At 42.1% G+C, this 22,898-nt stretch overlaps 1 protein-coding gene and 1 long non-coding RNA gene across 2 annotated transcripts in view; both read right to left on the bottom strand.

Moving 5' to 3' along the window:
• The window catches only part of Mgam (maltase-glucoamylase), a 256,817-nt gene that overhangs the window by 67,539 nt on the left and 166,380 nt on the right, over positions 1 to 22,898 (bottom strand). The gene's annotated exons all lie outside the window — the stretch shown is intronic.
• LOC123464020 lies at positions 5,370 to 21,071 on the bottom strand. The gene is made up of 4 exons (XR_006639313.1): positions 21,048 to 21,071; positions 14,656 to 14,761; positions 10,049 to 10,125; positions 5,370 to 5,405 (listed from the first exon to the last, which is right to left on the bottom strand). It is a non-coding gene; the product is annotated as an uncharacterized LOC123464020 (long non-coding RNA).

Here is a 22,898-nt window from a genome sequence, read left to right as displayed (position 1 = left end):
CAAGTAAATCCAGCTGGAATGTCCCGCCTCGTAATGGATGTCTCTAATCAAAACATAGAAGAGGCCACAAAATCAGAACCCCAAAATGAGGAAACAAACTATGCAACCCTGGCCAAGCAAATAGTAGAACTTGAAGAAACTTAACAAAGGACCAATAATTGTATGAATGATATACTCACTAGATTAGAAATATTAGAAAAGAATCAGGAAGGGTTCTGAAGACAGTTAAATGATCTGAAGGAGAGAGAAAAAAAAAAGAAATGCAAAGATGAATTCCACTCCAAGAAGCATTAAGAAAATCAGAAAATGACATGAAAAAGGGGACTGGACATGGGGGTTGGAAACTATACATAAAAAGCAGTAGAAAATATGAACCAAATTGAATAAGCCCAAAACTCAATAGAAGCTCTCAAGACTAGAGTCAGCCATGCGGAGGATAGAAACTCAGAACTGTAAGACAAAACAGAAGAAACAGTTATGAGTCCAAAAGATTCAGCAAGTTCAAAAGTTTCTGTGAACACACCATGAGGGAACACCCTTAAGCATCCCAACATTCAGATCACAGGAATACCAGAAGGGAAAAAATTCAGACCAAAGGTATGGAAAACTTATTCAACAAAATTATCAAAGAAAATTTTCCCAACCCCTCAAAATAAAGTCCCATCAAGTTACAAGAAGCTAGCAGAACTCCAAAAAGATTGGACCAAAACAAAAACTCCCCAAGACATATTATCATTAAGACTCTAAGGATCAATCAAAAACTGAAAGTCCTAAAGGCAGGTAGGGAGAGACAACACATTACATATAAAGGAAATCCCATCAGAATTACTTCAGATTTCTCAATGGAAACCTTAAAAGCCAGAAAGACCTGGAATGGAACACTGCAAACTCTAAGAATTTATGTACTCTAATCCAAACTACTCTACCCAGCAAAAGTATCCTTCACCATGCACAAAAATCAAGTCCAAATGGATCAAAGACCTTAATATAAGACCAGAAACTCTGCTACTACTGGAAGAAAACAGAGGAGGAACTTTCCATGTCATAGGCATGCGAAAGGACTTCCTGAACAAAACCCCAGTAGCTCAGGAAATTAAATAATCACTCAACCATTGGGATCTCAGGAAGCTGAAAAGCTTTTTCATAGACAAACAAACAATAAGCAGAGCCAATAGATTTCCCACAGAATGGGAGGAAATCTTTGCTAGATACACATCAGACAGAGGCCTAATTTCTAGAATCTACAAAGATCTCAATAACCTAAACAATAAAAAGTCAAATGACCCACTCACAAAACGGGGCAAAGAACTGCACAGGAAGTTCTTAGAGGAAGAACTACAAAACGCAAACATACAGTTAACAAAATGTTCAACATCCCTAATTCATCAAGGAAATGCAAATTCAAACAACTATGATATTCCACCTTACCCCAGTAAGTATAGCAAACATTGAAAACTCTAATGACAACAAATGCTGGTGAGAATCAGGAGAAATAGGAACCCTCGTTCACTGTTGGTGGGAATGCTGGTACAACCACGATGGAAAGAAATGTGGAGGCTCCTAAAGGGATGACTTTAGAGGTACCAACAGACCCAGTTATTCCCTTACTAGGCATTTACCCTAAAAGCTCCAAACCTCAGCTCAGAGACATTTGCCCAGCTATGTTTATAATAGCTGCTCAATTCATAATAGCTAATAGCTGGAATCAACCCAGATGTCCATCATTAGACGAATGAATAACTAGGATGTGATATACCTACATGATGGAACTCTTTGCCACAGTAAGGAAAAATGACACAATGAAATTTGAAGAAAAATATTCAAACTTGGAACAGATCATTCTCAGTGAACTCACCCAATCACAGAAAACGTAACTGCCACATGGTCTCACTCATCTGTGGCTCCTAACCTGAATCTGCCCCTGATGCTGATATTCCTAATAAACATCTTGAGGACTAAGCAATAGGGATGGTGGGAGGGAGAGTCAGACAAGGGGGAGGTGTGGGACAAAGAACTGTACCCATATGGAAATGGTACCGTAAAATACTACATCCTGAAAGACATTCTAAAGAGTCAAACCTTTATCAGGTGCTAAGAGAGAATACCTGATTCACAGAGTCCTGGAAAGGGCATGATAAATACTATCCTCAGTGCTCTCCTGTTTCTTTCTCTTTGTCTTTTCTCTCTTTCTCTTTTATATTACCTATGTTTTTTTTCCTTCTTCTCCCTTGGCACTGACCTGTAACTCCCAGTACCAGCATGTGGGTAACATCCACAATGAGCTATTGATCAGAGAGACCTACAATGTTTCCCAAAAGAAGACAGAATTTTGTCAGAGTACTTGATGACCCACCAAACATTAATGGTAAGATCCTACTACTGAAGACACCAGATGCTGATGGGATGGAATCTGGAGCAACCTGGCTGGAAACTGGAAGAGAGTCAATCCCCAGACAGTTAGCTTGTCTAATGCCAGAATGTGCTATATGAGCGACTGGGGGAAAATGACCAACATATGCTTAAGCAATTCAAGGTCTGAGCTACTCAACAGCAATCAACATGATGTGATGCTCACACAAGTGAATTAGTGGCACATGGCCATGGTCGGTTATAAACTGCTCTTGATTTGACTAATAGATCCACTCAGTGAAACAGAACCCAAGTTCATAAAACTTCAGAACAAGTATTCCCCAATACAAACACATCTAAATTGAACAAAATCAGGTATCTTTACAGGCTACTTTGAGAGGAAAGCAGACATCTTCCTGATCATAAACTATGAATGGGGAGGAGGGGACCTCACCGCAGTGGGGGTGGCATCTCGGGTGAAGATGGGCCAAGTCCTCCAGCTCATGTTGTGACGGTATTGCTGATGGACGTGTTCCCCCAGTCCATACACGTTGGAGCTGGGCAGTCGGAAAGACAGCTGTAAGTACTGCTGGGCAAACTGGAGGGGCCCGATGCTTGTATCCAACCTGGGAGAGTGAGAGTCATTGAAGCACTATCTCTGAAGGAGACAGAGTGAGTTTCTGCCTTTCGTCTTGTGCTTGAAGATTAGTTACCTTAGGTAGTAACATCAATGTCACACTACCTTTAAGGGTGCTTCCAGAACATCTGTTTCTTTGAATTTAGGTGAGCATAGTACTAGCGACAGGACCCCTGGGCATAGATTGAAGAAAGAAAGAGAATGCAACTTTACATCTCCTACTTCCCAGGCACTACTGTGGATGCTTGAGGAATCTTAGAGCATTTCCCTTAGGAAAGGAGATATTGTGATCTTCTCTTTATGGACAATAAAGTGATACTAGTGGTGATACACAATGCCTTATACCACACAGCTGACTGGTGATTTGTTGGTGCCATTATATGGTTGTCGATTTTACTGATAGTAACACTTGTATTTTCTCCAGTATAAATGGCAATGTGAGCTCAAACTGGTGTCAGGTGCTTAGTGGTAAGATTCACAAGTAATAATACATCGAAATACTAAACAATGAAGCTTGAGTTCCAATATAAATGACTCACAGCAACAAAATTCCTTATGTCATAGTATATGTGAACCATTAAGCATATATACTTATACTTAGCGACCATGCATCTATTAAATAGAAAGCTAATTTATTTCATGGTCACATTTTCTGCTCTACAATCATGGTAGATGGCCACTGTAATGAGTTACACTCATTTTACATTTTTTTCTAAAGTAACATTTTAAAATTTTTTTTTTTTTTTTGTTTATTTGAGAGCGACACACAGAGAGAGAAAGACAGATAGAGGGAGAGAGAGAGAATGGGCGCACCAGGGCTTCCAGCCTCTGCAAACGAACTCCAGACGCGTGCGCCCCCTTGTGCATCTGGCTAACGTGGGTCCTGGGGCACCAAGCCTTGAACTGGGGTCCTTAGGCTTCACAGGCAAGCGCTTAACCGCTAAGCCATCTCTCCAGCCCAAGTAACATATTTTTGAGTCATACTCATCTTGCTATGTACCCAAAGTGTGACAGACTGGATTATACTGGGCCCCTAGGTCCAAAGGTGTGCAAAGAGTGTTGAAAAAGCTCACAAGACTCTTTTGCTGCTCTTCCTCATTATTCTGATGCTGAAGGGCTTATCAGTGACCTCTATGTAGTAGCTCAAACTGGAGTTCTCAGCGGTCTGATTAACCTGCTTGATGTGTTCATGGGGAACTTCATAGCGTATTTCATTGAGATCAGTGATCTGTCAGAAGAAAAGCAAGACCCAGTTGCAGGTAAGTCCACATCCTCACAGAGCTACCAAAAAATGTTACCCCACTTTGTTTATTCATTTATTCACTGTGTGTATATGTGTGGTGTGTGCATGTGTGTGTGTGTGTGTGTGCTCATTCATATGTGTGTGGGCACACATGTGCATTGGTGTGCATGCATGTGTATGCACATGCTTGTGGAGGGGCAGAGATTGGCATTAGGTGTTTTCAGCATTCACCCTCCGCCATATTCTTTTTTTGAGACGGGGTCTCTCACTGAGTCTGGAGCTCACAGATCCAGCTACGACAGCTAGCCAGCATTTCTGGGAATTCTGTCTGTCTCTGTCAACCCAGTTCTGGGATTATGGTGGCATGCTTCTACAGCTTGCTTTTACATGGGTGCTAGGCATCCAAAGTTGGGACTTCATACATGCATGGCATGTACTTTGCCCGCTGAGCCATCTCCCCAATGTGTGTGTGTGAGTGTGTGTGTGTGTGTGTGTTGAGAAGCCAAATTCACGTGTTATTTTTCAGGAGTGTCATCAATCTTTTGGTGGTGTTGTTTTTTTTCCCCCCCATTTGCCTACAGTTCACCAATTAGACTACACTGGCTGACCAGCAAGCTCCAACTCATACCATTACAGCTGCCCACGAGATGAGCTTCTAATTCTCAACCCTGTTACATCAAATAAAAGTTTGCCTGCTCACGCACTCCAGGGAATCCCACAGGGAGAAATGGAGACTCTCTCTGCCTGTATACCTTTACATGCTATGTAGGAGAGGATGGTGTGAACCCAACACTGCTATCTCCAGAAATGTATTGGATCATAAGTCCCAAACCAACCTTAAAATGGAAACGATTGGGTGTCTGATATTCAGCTGTCAAGAAAGCATCGCTGACATCGTTTCCAAACAGAGATGGGGTTGGCAACTTCTTCAACTGAGCGGTCAACCCTAGGGTGGGGGAAGTTGAGCAAGAGAAAACTTTAGCTTTTCTTTCGCAGTTACCATAGCTGGGCCACAGAGATGCTTTCTGGGGCCACCATGGGGTAACCCTCACCTGTGGCTCTGTTTCTTTGGACATTGATAACTTCGTAACCCCAGTTCTTAGGGAAGAAGCACTTAGGGACATTGATACCTGCCACAGGCTTCCAGCAGCACTTGCGTTCCCACCTGCAACCTTCCTATAAAAATAGCAGTGAGTTAGCATTATAAAAACTGAAAGGAAGGAAAGCATTCCCTATTGATTCATTTGTAACCCAATTTATTCCAAGGAAAATTTAGGATAAATTCCTGCAATTCTATGAATTAGTTTATTCATGCTTAATCCCTCATTCAGTTATACAGCCATCCAATATCCATTTGTCATCTATGAGATAAACAACTGGTACTACAGATAAATAAGCTATAGTTTGTGCCTTTAGCAAACTGACAGCTTACTGTAAATCAAGACAATTAAAATAGAAATTACAGGGCTGGAGAGGTGGCTTAGTGGTTAAGAGCTTGCCTGTGAAGCCTGAGGACCCTGGTTCAAGGCTCAATTCTCCAGGACCCACATTAGCCAGATGCATAAGGGGGCACAAGCATCTGGAGTTCGTTTGGAGTGGCTGGAGGCCCTGGGCACCCATTCTCTCTCTCTCTCTCTCTCTCTCTCTCTCTCTCTCTCTCTCTCTCTCTCTCTCCCTCTCTCTGTCTCTGTCTGTCACTCTCAAATAAATAAATAAAAACAAAAAAAATTTTTTAAATATCAATTACAGTATAATGAGTTGGTACTCCAATCAAATGTTTCTAGGAGCCAGGGAAACACACACTAGCCATTGCTCCCAAGCTCGTAGGATAGAGGAAAGTGGGAAAGATAGGAAGCATTCTTAAGGCACCAGGGGAAGTTAGACGTGTGCACAGTAAACCAGTTTTCCAAGCAGAGAAAGCAGTGTTAGCTGGTAGACAGATTTAATGTGTCAAGAACAAGAACAGTGGCTAAGAGCAATGGGCATACAAAGACCATGGAAAAGATGCATGCTAAGCTATTAACATTATTCTGGGGAGGGAGAAAGAAAACATGAGTAAGGACTTCCCATTTTATACTGTGCATATCTATAATGTCTAGATTATATTAAATAAATACACTTGTATTGTTTGTATTATAAAAAAATAAAGACTGGAAGCCGGGCATGGTGGTGCATGCCTTTAGTCCTAGCACTCAGGAGGTAAAAGTAGAAGGATCGCCATGAGTTCGAGGCCACCCTGAGACTACACAGTGAATTCCAGGTCAAACTGGACTAGGGTGAGACCATACCTCAGAAAATAACAATAAAAATAAATAAATAAAGACTATGTAATGTCACTGCTTATTCTTTTTTATTTTTTTGTTGAGTTTTATTTATTTGAGAGCTACAGGGAGAGAGAGAGAGAGAAAGGCACATAGAGAGAGAGAGAGAATGGGCTCACCAGGGCTTCTAGCCACTGCAAACGAACTCCAGACGCGTGCGCCCCCTTGTGCATCTGGTTAACATGGCTCCTGGGGAATCGAGCCTCGAACCGGGGTCCTTAGGCTTCATAGGCAAGTGCTTAACCCCTAAGCCATCTCTCCAGCCCTATTCTTTTTTTTTTAATATTTTTGTTCATATTTTTATTTATTTATTTATTTGAGAGCGACAGACAGAGAGAGAAAGACAGATATAGAGAGAGAGAGAATGGGCGCTCCAGGGCTTCCAGCCACTGCAAACGAACTCCAGACACATGCACCCCCTTGTGCATCTGGCTAACGTGGGACCTGGGGAACTGAGCCTCGAACCGGGGTCCTTAGGCTTCACACCAAGCGCTTAACCGCTAAGCCATCTCTCCAGCCCATCCAGCCCTATTCTTAAAACATATACTACTGGTAAGAATTTTAGGTACCTACATATGATAGAATTGCCCTGAGACATCACTATATGACTAAAATTGTCAACATTTTATACTGATTATGAAAAAAATCAATAGCATTATTGCCATATAATCTTTGAAAATATATATTTATTTTCCATAGAGCTAAGTGATATTCTTGTGAAATATGTCTGCAGGGGGTCACTAGAGAAAGACTTTGGGGTTCCTGAATGGATTCTGGGTAAGTAATTTTCCTAAGTCTGAGGCAGACACTTTTGTCACCTTGAAACTGGAGTCTGTAAAGTCCCTAAGGTTAGTTTCATTACCGTAAAATTGTTTCAAAGTCTATAGACCTCTATAAAAAGTAATAAACATTCAGATAAGCTGATCTCTGGGTGCACAATCTGCTCTAATGCCTTCTTGCAGTCTGACACACCAAAGGTCAAGTGCTGCAAAACAATTACTTACCGAAATGTCAAACTCCGTATTTCTTTCACATATACATATAATCTTCTACCTAATTACTTCCATTTTTATATCCAATCTCATCACAATAACACAGAACCTCATAAGCTTACGTCTGGACTATTTATGTTAACTCTCAACAAGTCTCCTGTTCTCTACTCTTTTAATATCATATTATCTTTATGCCTCAGTTATCTCCAGAATATATTTCATGCTATTTGCCAATCAAACAAGGATAGAGCTTAAAAATAAGTAATCTACTTGGAAATTATCTAGCTCACATCTATATGATGCACTCATTTCTTCAATAGAATTTGTCTAAAGATAAGATTATAATCAAACATTAAATTCTTTCTAATGATAAATATGATGAGTAAGTCACAGAAATGTGATTTAGTTTCTGGAATTCACAGTTAAATACAAAACAATAAGATGAAGTTATGGATCAGTATAGTGGGGATAAACTAATAAAATTATAAAACAAGTAAAATGGAATGTAGAACTTAAGTGGTAGGTAATGGATATTATTGTAAATTTTTTTTCTTTTCTTGCATGTGCCTAGTATGTGTGGCATGGCTGTGTGTGTATTGTGTGCATGTGCATGTGCAGATGGGTATGCCCCATGAATGCAAGTGCAGAGGCTAGTGGGGAGCATTGATTGTCCCCCACCAGGGCTCATCCTTGTATTTTCTTGAGATAGAGTCTCTCATTGATTCCACAGCCTGTCATTTTTGGGAGCTTCAGCTCTTCTTCGATGCTCCATTCTCTATTCCCACAAGAATGGGATTCCAGAAGTGCATGGTCATGCCCAGCCATTTATGTGGGTGCTGGGGAATTGAACCCAGGGGTCTCCAGTGAGTTCTGACACTCATGCTTATACAAGAAGTGTTATTGCCCTACCCTCTGAGTCATCACTGTAGCCCCTGTTTTTAAGATTTCTGTATACTTGAAAATGTCGGGCTGGAGTGATGGCTTAGCAGTTAAGCGCTTGCCTGTGAAGCCTAAGGACCCCGGTTCGAGGCTCGATTCCCCAGGACCCACGTTAGCCAGATGCACAAGGGGGTGCACGTGTCTGGAGTTCGTTTGCAGTGGCTGGAGGCCCTGGAGAGCCCATTCTCTATCTATCTGCCTTTCTTTGTCTGTCTGTCACTCTCAAATAAATAAAGAAAGAACAACAACAAAAAACAAACATTAGGTTTTAAAAAAAAAAAGAAAAGAAAATGTCACTGCTAAATTTTTCTATTTCTTTGAAAAATAACACCCATAAACAACTAGAATGTAAAGATGACTCTAATTGTAAATAACACAATTCTGTTCAGTCAGAGACAACACAATGTTTAATATTTGACATGTGAAAAACTTTCGGAAAATTAGGGTTGTCAACCATCATCACTTCATGCATGTCTTTTCAGAAGAACAAAAATGTGCAGCTGAACATGTGAGTGAATGAGACACAAGTGTTAGTACAGAGCAAAAACATCACTATTTATCTATCATGCAACTGTAACTAGTAACTCAAAGGAAAGAACTATAAAAAGCTTTTATTGAGAAATGATATAAAATTTAACTTGGCCAATTACATAACAAATGCATAATCACAACTTAAATTAAAAGTAATACATAAAAATCATTACTAAGAAAAGAAACATTATAAGAAAAGAAGCATCAGTTGGACAATATAATTAGCTACATTTTCAATAGAAGCTGAAACTGAAATATCCAGCAAAAATTTCCTATGCAAAAAATCATGTAGTATGAGCAACCAACCTAAAACTCTGTTATATACGAATATATATCATGTATGTACCTACATATATGTAATTGAAAAGGAAGGCCTAGGTGTTCACATTAGGAAGATTAAAACCTATTGCAGTATTAATATTGTTTTATCCTCCAGTTCAATTTAGTCCTAATGGGTATCACAATAGGATTTATGAAATATAGCATGTAGAATATGGTATATAGAAATAAAATCCAAATGCAATGCAAGCTTTGTGACAAAGATTTAAGCCATAATTAAGCAGTGTTGAAATACTTGATTTTCTCCAGAGCCACTCAGGGAGAAAATCTCGGCTATTTTCCACTTAGTCATCAGGACCTAAGTTCCAGTGACATAGTCACCTGAGGCTCTTGGTAGACCAAGTCACATGAGTTCAAGTGGCTGTCAGCCACATGTTCTTGATGGCCTACTTCTCAAAGAACACTAGCGTAGCCCACAAGCACTGAAACTTTGAGGTCAGCCTTGAACATCACATTGATATTGAGCATTTACAACTTCTTTCTCCTCTGGGCTTTTGAAATTTTGTCTGTTCCTACTCTTCTCTTTCCGCTAACCTGCTTACTTAATATTCCTGATTAGCTCATTAGGGCAAGAATGAAACAATTCCACACAAATTAAAGGTCCTCGAGGCATCTACCACCCTCTCCCCACTTAATATTCTTATTGATTTTAAATAAAACCTGGTAGGCCACAAGCAGGGACCCCATTTTCTCTGACCTCTGTCACCTCCTTGCCAAGTGCGCAATCTATTCTTTCTGATTCCGGGATGTCTGGGCACTCGGGAATGAATAAACCTGCATAGAGATTAAAAGGCAAAATCAAAATGGGTTGTATAACTCCAACTCTGAGAAGAATAAGACAAAGCTACAGACTTTCAGTCAAGTCTGACATCAGTGGGTCACTGATATCCACATTTATTCACCATGTTTGCCACACTCCTTCAAGTGTTAAAATCAGTTTTGTGATGGTTGGTTGGTTTGCTTTTGAGATGCATTCATCTACCATAAATTCTCTCCTTTAGAATAGCCATGAAGAAGAAGGGGTTAAGCAGGAAGGAGGGGGGACAAGAAAAGATGATGGGGTGAATATGATCAAATATATTACATATATATACAAGAACTGCCAGAGAATAAACTAATCAAAATCAACAATAAAATTTTTAATTTTTATTATTATTTATTTATTTGAGAGTGACAGAGAAAGAGGGAAAGAGAGAGAGAGAGAGAGAGAATGAGCATGCCAGGGCTTCCAGCCACTACAAACGAACTCCAAATACGTGCACCCCCTTGTGCATCTGGCTAACGTGGGTCCTGGGGAATCAAGACTCGAACCGAGGTCCTTAAGCTTCACAGGCAAGCGCTTAACTGCTAAGCCATTTCTCCAGCCCAACAATAAAATTTTAATTATACACAAATTTCATCCTTTCAAAAGCATGGACTCCAACAAGAAGCTCCCACTACTCTTTAGCCCAAGGAGAGGCTGCACCCGCCTAAGTCTCTCTTGATTAATAATGCTTATCCCATTGAACCTTTGCTGACCTCAGTCTCCTGTGGATAATCTGTCTTTCTTTTTAAGAAGACAGCTAGAACAAGGCAATAAACCACCCCTCGCACATCAGCCAGGTGAAATCACGCAGGAGTTGGCAAGATGAGCAAGAGCGCTGCTTCAACAGGGAGCCTGTCAGCCAGCGCCAGGTTCATACAGACAGAAACAGAGAACACTGAAAACGCACCAAAGCACAAATCCAGAAGCTGCTGAGAGCTCGACACCAAAGCAGACTTAAAACACACCCACCACGGCTCAGGGAATTTTGCAGAAGAGGGAGTAGAAAGAATGCAAGAGCCAGAGAGTGAAAGGGAATATCCAAATTCACTGCCCACCCTCCACAATGACCGACTTGTGCTCTCACATCTCATAGCCTGCAAACCTCGGGGGAACACCAGCAACCCCTCTGAGGCAGGCCCTTTATTCCAATGCACTGAAGACCTCCAGTGGCTCTCTACATTTCTGTGCGGTAGCTTGTCTTAAAACTAAAGGTATAGCCTGGCATGGTGGCGCACGCCTTTAATCCCAGCACTTGGGAGGCAGAGGTAGGAGGATCACCATGAGTTCAAGGCCACCCTGAGACTCCATAGTGAATTCCAGGTCATCCTGAGCTAGAGTGAAACCCTACCTCAAAAAAAAAAAAAAAAAAAAAAAAAAAAAAAAAAAACCCTGAACTAAAGGTATAAACATGAGGCCTATCAGTATAAAATCCATGCAAGGACACAATATGATGTAATGACCCTGGCTTTGCCAAGAGCACAGCCAATAAAAAGAACGTGGGAAGACTGGGGCTGAATAAAACTGAGTGCCTTCCGCACAGCAGAGGAAACAGTTTACAAAGGGAAACAGGGACACACAGAATGTGAGAACAAGTGTGTAAACCAAGTACTTGATAGGAGGTTAATTTCAAAATGACATGAGGAACCCACAAAATGGATAGCCTGTTTACAAAAGAAGCTAAAGACACGAATGCACATTTCTCCAAAGAAAACTTAACAATGGCCAAGAGGTGTGAGAAGATGCTGCTCGCTAATCACCAGGCATTTGCAAATCAAAACCTCACACCTGTTAAGGTGACTTATTAACACTTAGCAAAAGACAACTTTTGGTGAGGCTGTGGTGGCATTTGAGTCTTTGTGAACTCTTGGTAGTATGTAGGGACCTAAAAAAAATTAAAATTAACACTTTATCCTTTAACCCCACTTCTGAGCATTTATCCAAAAATATTGAGGTGAGGATAATAAGGAGACAGGAGCACTCTTCTGCTCTTCTGTTAACTGCAATACTTTTCATGAGAGCCAAGATATGTCAACATCCTAAATGCCTACTGAAACATATATATATATATATCATCCTCAAAAAGAAAACGAATCCCTGTAATATGCAACACCATGGGACATTATCTTAAGTGAAGTAGGCCAGTCATAGGAGGACAAATACTTTCTTATTCCTCCAACATTCAGACTCACAGAACCAAAACAGAGTGTGGTTTCCAGCTACTAGGTGCAGGGGAGATTCAGTAATTGCTGATAAGCATGTATAACATTTCAGGTATAAGAGGTAAATTCCAGAGATCTGATGGGTCCATGCACAACAATGCTCTTTTGTATGCTCAAAATTCACATTGCGTGTTCTTATCACAGTAGAAAACACTAAGTCTTAGATAGAGAGCTGATTCACTAGGGAAAGTGCTTGCTGCACAAGAATGAGGATCAGAGTTCGGGTCCCCAGAAGCCACATGAAGCCAGATGCAGTAGCAGACGTCTGTGACGCAGCACTCCTACAGGGAGGCGAAGACAGAGCCAGGAGAACGCTTGGAAGCTCAGCGGCCAGCTACTGGAACATACAATAGCAAACAACGCAATGACCCTGTCTCCCACAAGCTGGTCTACGAGGACTTCCACCTGAGGTTTTCCTTTGACCTTTGGCCCAAAAGGAGACTCACTTAGAACACACATATCTGTCTCTCAATCTCGCTCTCTCTCTCTCTCTCTCTCTCTCCCTCTCTCTCCCTCCCTCCCTCCCTCCCTCCCTCCCTCTCTCTCTCTCTCTCTCTCTCTCTCTCTCTCTCTCTCTCTCTCTCTCTCTCACACACACACACACACACACACACACACAAAACATTAAAACTGTTTTTCAACTCATAAAATCATAACTTCAAAATTATCTCAGACAAAAGTCCAAGATGGAGAAACAGTTTGGAGTTTGGTTTTTCGGGCCACATCATTGTGCATTTTGGCAACAGAGCTGTGAAGCTTCGCTTTATGCCAAGTGGAGGAAGAGGTTCCCTTGCACTGGACAATGATTTCATGGCCCGTGTTACTCCAAGCAATGTGTTGTTGGGAACAAGAAGTAGGAATAGGCTCAATGTATTTACATCAATGATTTTCAAATCATCTTGGATTTTCCTTTTTCCTAGAAAGTGCCTTCATGCGCACCGCCGAGAGTGGAAAGCACACACGGAGTGGGCCGCACCAAGATCTTTCAAGCAGAACAACCCCCCACATTGAGATTTGGTTGAAAGCTGTTTTTATTTTATTTTACTAACTTTTTTCTTTCGTGCATGTGTGTTTGGTGCACATGCATGTGTGTGGGCATGAGCATGTGGAGGCCACAGGTTGATATCGGGTGTCTTCCTCAGTCACCTGCCACATTATATTTTGAGAAAGGGCCTCTCACTTAGCTGGATGAGCTCTCAAGCAAGCCTCAGGTATACGCCAGCTCAACTCCCCCAGCACTGGGATGACACCACGCCTGTCTTTTACATAAGTGCTGGGGATTCAGACTCGGGTCATCATGTTTTCATAGCAAACATTTTACTGACTAAGCAATCTCTCTCACTCTATGGTACCTTTTATTTTATCCTAGGTTGGCCTGGCCTCCAACTCATGCCAATCCGCCTACCTAAGTCTCTTGAGTAAAATATATTTTTATGTATTTTTCATGTTATTCTATTATTTATAATATGATATGTGCATTCTGGGAAAGAAGGCATTGTCTTTGATTTTGCTGTGTGTACATGTGTGCATGAGAGAGAGAGAGAGTTTCAAAGGCATCTGCGAAAAAAATTACAGCTCTTTCAGTCTTAATATGAGTTAAAAGCTAATTGTAATTGATATAGAAAGGACAGCTTAATAAGCCCTCAATTCTCAGTGTAATGGAGTTGTCACTGTTACCTTAACTGTTTCTTTTCCTTGATCACTGTATCCCTTATGACTCTGGGCTTAAGAACATACATCTAATGTACCTAATTTTATCTTCTGTTAAAATATACCAGGTGGAACTTGTGATTGCCTTGTATATCATTATCACTCAAGATTTAATTGTAGGGCTGGAGACATGGATTAGCAGTTAAGGACCTTGCCTGTGAAGCCTAGGGATTCATGTTTGATTCTCTAGGTCCCACAGAAGCCAGCTACACAAGGTGACACCAGTGCAGAAGGTCACACACATGTGCACAAGGTGTTGCACGCATCTGGAGTTCAATCGCAGTGGCTGGAGGCCCTGTTACGCCAATCCTCTCCCTCCCTCCCTCCCTCTCTCTCTCTCTCTCTCTCTCTCTCTCTCTCACACACACACACACACACACACACACACATGATTTCATTGTAGAACAGAACACTTATCTTGGAGAATGACTTAAATTAGTGTGGAGACAGCTTTTGAATTCTGCAATGCAGTGGGGTGGTGGCAATGGAATGAATAAGATGATAACTTTGGCATCTAGAGGAGGCTTCCTTTACCCAGCCTTCCATGTCAGCAGCCACAGTCACCCTTACCTGAAGGCTTCTCCAGCACAAGAAGCAGCAGGAGGATGTCTACTGCCACTGCAACCAGGTTAAAGATGATCAGAAGGATTTCCAACACACTGAGCTTCCTCGCCATCTAAGCAGAAACAGAATGCCAGGTTAAAATGAACCACAGAGCCCAGGCCCTGACAGAATAGTTAAGCATTGTGATTACAGTGTTTGGTTACAATATAGCCTTGGGCATTAGCATTTCTGTTCCTATAGTCCTGGAAATATTTGTTTCCACCATTATGTGTCTCTAACTCCAGTGTGTGTGTGTCCAACACCCCAGGACTCTTATCTTTTTCTCTCCAAAGACACTGGGTGTTGTCCGAGGAAAAAGAATACCAGACATAAGTAGAAAGTGAACGACTACACTCAAGACAGAGAGTTAAGAAGTTGATAGGGTTTACAAAGACCTTTCCTGAGCAATAAAATAGAAGATACTTAGGAAGAAAGAAAACAGCAAAACAATTGAATCCAAGTATCCTTCAATTCCTATGGCACAATTCCAAGGTGTTTAACTGTTTGGAAGTCATTGATCTTTTGGAAAATCTCATAGCACACATAAACTTGGTATTGACCTCCAGCCTACTTTACTTGCGTGTTTGTAGAACACAGACAAATATAAATTCCATAGTTCACAGTCACCCCTGAAAATCATGCCTTGGCCTAAGTGTGGAAACACTGGCTAAGCTGGAGAGTGCAGTGAATTGAGAATCCAAAGATGTGAATTACTAACTAATAGAAGGGCTGCATAAAGATTGGACATAAAATTTTCATCTATAGAAATGAGGTCAGATTGTGGATTATATCTCACATTTTTGTTCTAGTTATAGAAAGCCCCATATTAAATTGGACTTTACAGTTCTGGGACAAGCCTCACCTCCAGTAGCCTGTGTTATCACTTTGCTTTTCCACGCCCACATGTAGACGTTGCCCTGGAATACATGATGCCCTTTAATTGTTTCCCCTGTGAAGTCCTGAACACCACTCCTTAGCTGCTGGCCACAAGCTTATTTTTTCTCCTCTCCTGTTGCCTTACTCCAGTCTTTCTTATTCTTTCCTTTGTTCTCTTTTAGTTTCTTTCTTTTTTTCTTTTACAAAGCTGGGGTTATTTGTTCATATTATATCCCCGCATTTCAGGCAAGGGCCTTAACCACTGAGCTATCGCTCCTGCACTTTCACTGCATCTCAAAGGCGAAAATACAGTTGTCTATTCTGAACATAAGCAAAAGGCTCAGCTCTGGGATTAGGCAGCTGAATTTTAGGACTTCAGCCAGGTGGGATGTGGCCAGTTGCAAGAGGATTGGTTGACATATCCTCAAGTCCTACCCAGCTATGCATCCTCCAAGAGAGGCAAGTTTTTGAATTTCACACCTGTAGAATATCCCCAAGGCATGAGCACCTCCAGTAAAACCCCCAGAGGAAATAGAAGGCTTAGGCACTGGAATTCTTAAGAGGAATCAAGGTGTGGGATCAATTCAATTTTCTAGATCTCTAATTAAAAGGCATAATCAGGAACGAGGAAGTTGGTTCAGTGGATAAGATGCTTGCTGGTCAAGCATAAAGGTCAGTATTCAGCTCTCCAGCACCCTTGTCTGTGGGTACAGTAGCTACTTATAATACCAGTGGTGGTAGGCAGAAATGGAATTCCTGGGGAAAGCTGGTTAGCTAGATGAGTTAACTCTACAAGCATTGCCCTCAAGTGAGAGACCCTGCCTCAGTAAAGAAGGTAGAGAGTAATTGAGGAAGACTCCCAATGTCAACCTGCACAAGCACACATGTGCGCACACACACACACACACACACACACACACACACACACACACATCTCCCATACAGACCCACATTCACGCATGTATGCACAGCACATATACAAATAAAAAGAAAACAATTTTAAATGACAATTAAAGATCAGACCCCTCTGAATTCAGCAGTAACCTCCAATTTTTCATAAGTAACACGACCATTTAAATCAAAGTTCTTACCCATTGCACAATCAAGCAGCTCTAACAGTCAAAATATTTGAGCTGTGTACAGTCCTGATTCCTTTTAAAAAATATTTTCTTTTATTTTACTTATTCATTTATTTGAGAGAGAGAGAGAGAGAGGCAGATAGAGAAAGAATGGGTGCAACAGGGCCTCTAACCACTGCAAACGAACTCCAGACACATGGGTATCACAGTCATCCATCGGCATGAGGTCTGCATGACTAACCACAGTTGTTCTCACAGTCATGAAAGCAGTGTTAGGAGCCACTGAACATAATAGCATCTCCAGCATGGTTAATAACATGGATTCCACAGTCCAACTGTTGGCACTACAGGTCCAGCTTCAAGTAATCCAGGGAATACTGAAGGTACCCCTGCTGGTGGTGGAACAAAATGACAATGGCCATCTGGCAGGAGTGATGCCACCCTTGGGAGTGTAATGGCTGCCCATCTTTATCTCTAGGTCAGATCCACCAGCCACATGAAAGTCCATCACTCTGCTGCCAAACAGGCAGGGAGGACTCCTCAGGGCAAGCAGGCATGGGGCACCGCGGGGGTGAGGGAACACTGGGACAGAGTCAATTTGATAATGGGGTCAAAGCTGGAAACCACACCAGGGCTGGAGTGCCACCCAGGCTGGGCTCTGGGGAGACACCTAAAACAGGCAACGACCGGTTCCTCCAGAGCTGCCCTCTGCCCATGGAGCAGTTCCAGCCACCCTGCAGCGTTGTGGGGACTCTGCCCCCCTGGGGCCAGGAGGCTGTCCAGACAGTGGATGAGGATGAAGGGAGGTGCAGAGCACAGGGAAGCACCATCAGGCCACAGCAGGGTCAGGTCAGGCACAGCCAGCAGCCTGAAGCTGCCCCACTCCTCCTTATTCTTTGATAATTTGTTTCATTCCCTGTTCTCTTGGGCCCTTCTGGCTTTAATGTGCCTTAGATTTCCTCCTCCTTGCATCCATATCTGCCAGCTGAGTCTATATGATGAAGCTATGGAACCAAACATTCTCCTCTGTGTTGGCACAGTAGCTCAACGTAATCTACGCCTGCAGCCCCTGGTAGTCTGACCAGCTCTTCTCGGTGTAAGAGCGGCAATTCAAATGCAGGTCCTTCTTTGCAAACCTAATCCCTATCGTCTCCAGCTAACCTTGCACAATACATCTCCACTCTTACAGGGAAAAATAACCGCTTTGCAGAAATGATCTTCCTGATTCTCCACCCAAGCTTTTGGACAAAATTTAATCATGGCTAATTGAGCTCTTTTTGTCCCCTCTGTTCTTATTGGAAACAGTTGTTTTTATCTTCTTGTCTAAGTGTAATTTTGGCTTCTCAAACACTTCGTATTAATGTTTCTTCTCTCTCTTGTATTACCCAATGCTCCATTTTATCTTGAATTATCCAATGCCCCCATATATCTTGTATTATCAAATGCTCCCTTATATCTTGTATTATCTAATGCTCCCTTATATCTTGTATTATCCAGTGCTCCATTATATCTTGTATTACTCAAAGCTCCCTTATATCATCTCAAGTCACCCTAAAATAGTGGCTTGGTTCTTGTTTAGGTATTACTGTTCCTTCTTTTTCAGTGCACACCTAAACTTCCCAAAGGACAATTACAGGGCTGAGGATGTGGCTCAGCTGATAGCATGGATTCAGCCCCCAGGCCTGCACAAACCAGTCGTGGCTGGCATACACCTGAATGCTAATACTGGGTATGTAGACACAGGAGGATCAAAGGCTTACGGTCATCCTTGGCTAGATGCTGAGCTTGAGGCCAGCCTGGCCTACATGAGAACTTGTTTCCAAATTAAAAAAACAAAAGACAATTGCACACTGTTCTTATCTCTTCCTCCTATATTACTCTGTGGCTTGTACTTCTGGGTTTCACTGCTAGTGCTCTCTTGCCAAGGTCACCGGCACCTTAGTTGCTAAACACAATGGGCCCTGCTTACTCATGTCACTCCATCAAACCACTCCCTCCTCGAAACTCTCCACTACTGAGATGGCTCAATCTTGATTTTCTGTCTGCACTTCCAGTTCCCTTTCAGTTTTCTTTTAGTCCTCTAGTTCATTAAATGTTGAAGCCCCTCGTAATGTCATCTGGTCTCCCCTTTTTCCATTGATCATGCTCCTTGAGCAATCTTTATCACTCATGTGACTTTGTGCATCTGGCATTGTCAGCCTAGAGATTGAGATTCATATAGCCAATGGTCTGTCATACGTTTCAAACAAGTGTCCCAAACAATCAACCAAAACACATTTATAAATACCATCATCCCTCCCCAATCCCAAGTTACAACTCCTATCAACTCTGCCAACCAACCGCTCCTCCAATAATTACTAACTTTAGGGGATGAAAATCAAAAAAAAAAAAATTTAAACTCCTGATAATCTTTTTTCATGTGCTTTGTTTTAATTGCCAGTTGTAAGTTCAGTTGGACTAATCTCTCCATATCTGTGGGTCATTTCCCCAATGATCTAGCACAAAAAGGGTCATTAGGATATAATTAAGTCATATTAGTTCTCCAGATAACTATAAGTGCTTTAACTTTGTGACCAAAGCCTCCATGAAAACTCTCTTGTGTCCCCGTTCCTGCTATACGAATCCATCTGTTGTGCAATATCAGCTTACAACTCAATATGAAAAGGGAATGTGCTCTTTTTTTGTTTGTACTTTTGTTTTCTTTTGCTCCCATTTTATATTTCCCTTTCTTCCTACTCTCCTTCCAGACAATGCCATGACCATTTCTGCAAATATTTCCATGTGAGTGTATATTTCGAATTTCATTAAGGCAAGCATTAACTTAATGTGTAATATCTAATAAAAGAACCACTATAATACTGAAACGTGAGGAGCCACAGTCAACAGATATTTTGTCAAGCGGGCTTGAAGAACAGGCTTGGCTCTTAAAAGCTGAGAGTGGGGAATTGAAGTTAGCATTCAGACGTAAAGCTAGTGGCAGTCTCTCTTCCACAGTCCAAACTATTGAAAAGATTTACTCCCCATCTGGTGTGCATCATGTCACATTCTCTTAAGAGTCCTACAACAAAGCGAAGCAGGCTCACATCATGGCCCCCACTTTATAAATGAATGTGAAAGACTTTCAACCATGTTTAGCGGTAGAACTGAGGCAGACTCTGAGAGCCACGGCCTCGCCAGGTGGTACCGGGGTACTGTCTCCTCATCTCTCAAAGAGAAGTACTTCCAGGCCTAAATGACAAACTTCCAAGGATGAGATCTTGGGCACTAAAAGTAAGACGTCTGAGGGCTCCACTTAGACACTCACAATTCCTGACTTCATTTATTTCTGTTCTGTGTGTTTGTATACAGAAGTGTGTGTGTGTGTGTGTGTGTGTGTGTGTGTGTGTGTGTGTGTGTGCATGTGCACACACCGATTCACATGTCCCCTGTGCATGTGTGGGAAGGCCAAAGCAGGATATCTGGTGTCCCCATCTATTAATCTTCTGCCTTTTTTCTCTGAAACCAAGTCTTTCACTGAACCTGGAGCTCACTATTTTCCACCAAAAGTAGCTGGCTAGTGAGCCCTAGTGATCCTCCGGAATCCCTTCCACTCCCTTAGCACCTGAGATTTAGGCATATACCATCAAGCCTGGCTTTGGTGTGGCCTCTGGGGATAGAACTCGTGTCCTCATGCTTGAATTGCAAGTGCTCTTCCCAACTGGATCATCTTCCCAGACCCTGACTTACCTTCTTAAATACACAGCCCACATCCTATACCACAGCAAACACACCAGCTACCCGTTCCTCTTCCTCAGCCAGTATTGTTTATCTCTGTAAGGAGAATTTTCTTTCCTGTCTCTACATGCCAATAGCAGTACTGCTTCCATTGTCCTTAATCCTCTTGAGGGAGTAGGTTCTACGCAGTAACTCAGAAAGTTTGGATGCTCTGAAAAGCACCAGGCATTCTGCTGCCATAGAAGCCCCTGCCTTCCTGGCAGAGAAGGCAGAAATCTTTCCTACTTAGAAATCCTTCCTGCCCACACGTGGAACGCAGTCACCTTCCTTTGCATCAATGCCTCCATTAACTAAATTCCAGAGGAGCCCAGTTGTTTGCTCTACCCCTGACTTATCCCTGTGAGAGACATCTCATACTAGACCCTCCCTGTCTTTCCTCTACATCCGCACGTGCACACACACACACACACACACACAAACCATGCATATACCTACACACACAGCACACAGACATACACATGTATTCACACACAGTCAGTCACTCCTCACTCTCTATGGAAACAGAAGAAAATATCAAAATCCAAAAGGAAACTGTGGCCATCTACATCCTTTAACATAGTAGCAAACAAAAATTAACACTAAAGGGATCCTATTTGTTCAAAGCCCTACCTGGTGTGCCACGGTACTTACCTCATAGCCTTGTCCTCTCCTATGCGTGGCTATTCCTCAATGATTCACAAGGAGCTCTGAGCAAAGGTGACTGGGTTAATAGAGTCAGTTTCTGCCAGAATTGATTTACTGCCCCATAAAGCTCATAGCAACTGGAGGAGGGGAGTGCATTTCCTAGCAGACCATAAAAGAGATTTCTCCTAGCCATAACTGTGGGCTAACTCCACAATGCATGACCCATACACCTCAACAAGGAGGAGTCAGGGGGAGGGGGTAGGACATGGACGAGCCTAACAATGGTACCAACTTGACTGTATTCACCGAGTACAAAACTAATTAATAAAAAATTTAAAAAAGAGTCCCTCTTCTCCTTGTGACAGGAGAAAGCTCCATTTGCTAATAAAGGGAGAGGGTGAGTTCAGTTTTAGTCTTTTGCTTCTAATGGCTATCCCTCCTTTGTGTTCCTGTTCATATCTGATTATTTCCCTTATCACACAACATGTGCCTGCTTTTCTGCCCATGAGAACTCAAGAGCAAGACTCTGTCCATCATTTTCATGATCTGTCTTCAGTGCTTAGCACTCTGCTCTGTATCCACGGATAGGCTGAAATGTTCATCTATTTCTGAACTGTCTCCATTTTTATCTTCCAATGTCCTCTTTCCTTAACTCAGTGTCTCATTAATTCATATATGTCTTTCCCCCAGTTATTCATTTTTTATCCATTTTAACTGTTACTTATTGATAGAAACTATTCCTTAAGCCACATATTTACAGTTCAGAAATAGATCAGTGAGAAAACTTCCATGGAATTCAATGCAAAGAAACTCTTTATATTCCAAAAAAGATTTTATACTCTGGAAGATAACCAGCTCTCTTCATCTCCTCAAAATCTTTCACAGAATCATAATGTTTGTAGAAATCTGCATAGGCCTTCTTTCTTTGTTCAGCCTCCCCAAACTTATTCTATATCATCAAAGCACCATCAAGGCAAAAATTTATGGCCACAAAGTAGCAAGACACCTCTAGTGGCTATTTCTCAAGGCACTGACTGCTCAGCCCCTTTGAAAACAGTTCTTAGACTTAAGGGACTTCTTGCTACAACATTTTATCCTCCTTGTTGTGGCTACCTTCTCCTTTCTAGGACAAAGCACCTGACAAAAAGCAGCTGGTGGGAGGGAAGTTGTTTATTTTGGCTTACAGTCTCGAGTGGAAGCTTCACAGTGGCAGGGGAAAGCATGGCATGAGCAGAGGTGGGCATCACCTCCTTGTCAACATCAGGAGGAAAACAGTAGCAGGAGAGGGAGCTGAACTCTTGCAAAAGGGAACTGACTACGTCACCCCTAACCTTGACCCCAGAAACAAACCTTCTCCAGGAAGTCTGCCATCAGCCAGGGAGTAAGCATTGAGATCACATGAGTTTATGGGGAGGGGACAGCAGATTCAAACCACCACTCTCCTCAAGAAGAGACTATAAGTTTCCCTCACAGACCTGCTTTCAGTCACAGTAGAGACCAGGGGCCTGGACTCAGCTGATGAGCTATGCCTGTAAGTAATGAAATCTAGAGGAAAATGTACGGAATCAAACACCTAGCGGACTCCAAATGGCAGGGAGATAGGCTCAGTGTACCTTATACTAAGTGTTAGGCATGCTACTGACAGATATGCCAAGGGTCCAGGTGGCCCAGTCTCACTCTAAATACACTGTGACCTTGTCCTATGCCACATAGACTGTACACTTGACTCTTTAGACTCACAGTGCAGGAGGTTTTAATATATTCACAAAGTTGTGCAATCCAAAGTTCCATCTCATTCCAGAGCACTTCCTCTCCTCCCCACAAAGAACAGTACACTTATCAGTGGTCACACCTCAT

Source organism: Jaculus jaculus, chromosome 10, assembly GCF_020740685.1.
Source record: "Jaculus jaculus isolate mJacJac1 chromosome 10, mJacJac1.mat.Y.cur, whole genome shotgun sequence".
Lineage (NCBI taxonomy): Eukaryota > Metazoa > Chordata > Mammalia > Rodentia > Dipodidae > Jaculus > Jaculus jaculus.
This window is presented reverse-complemented; position numbering and strand designations above follow the sequence as displayed.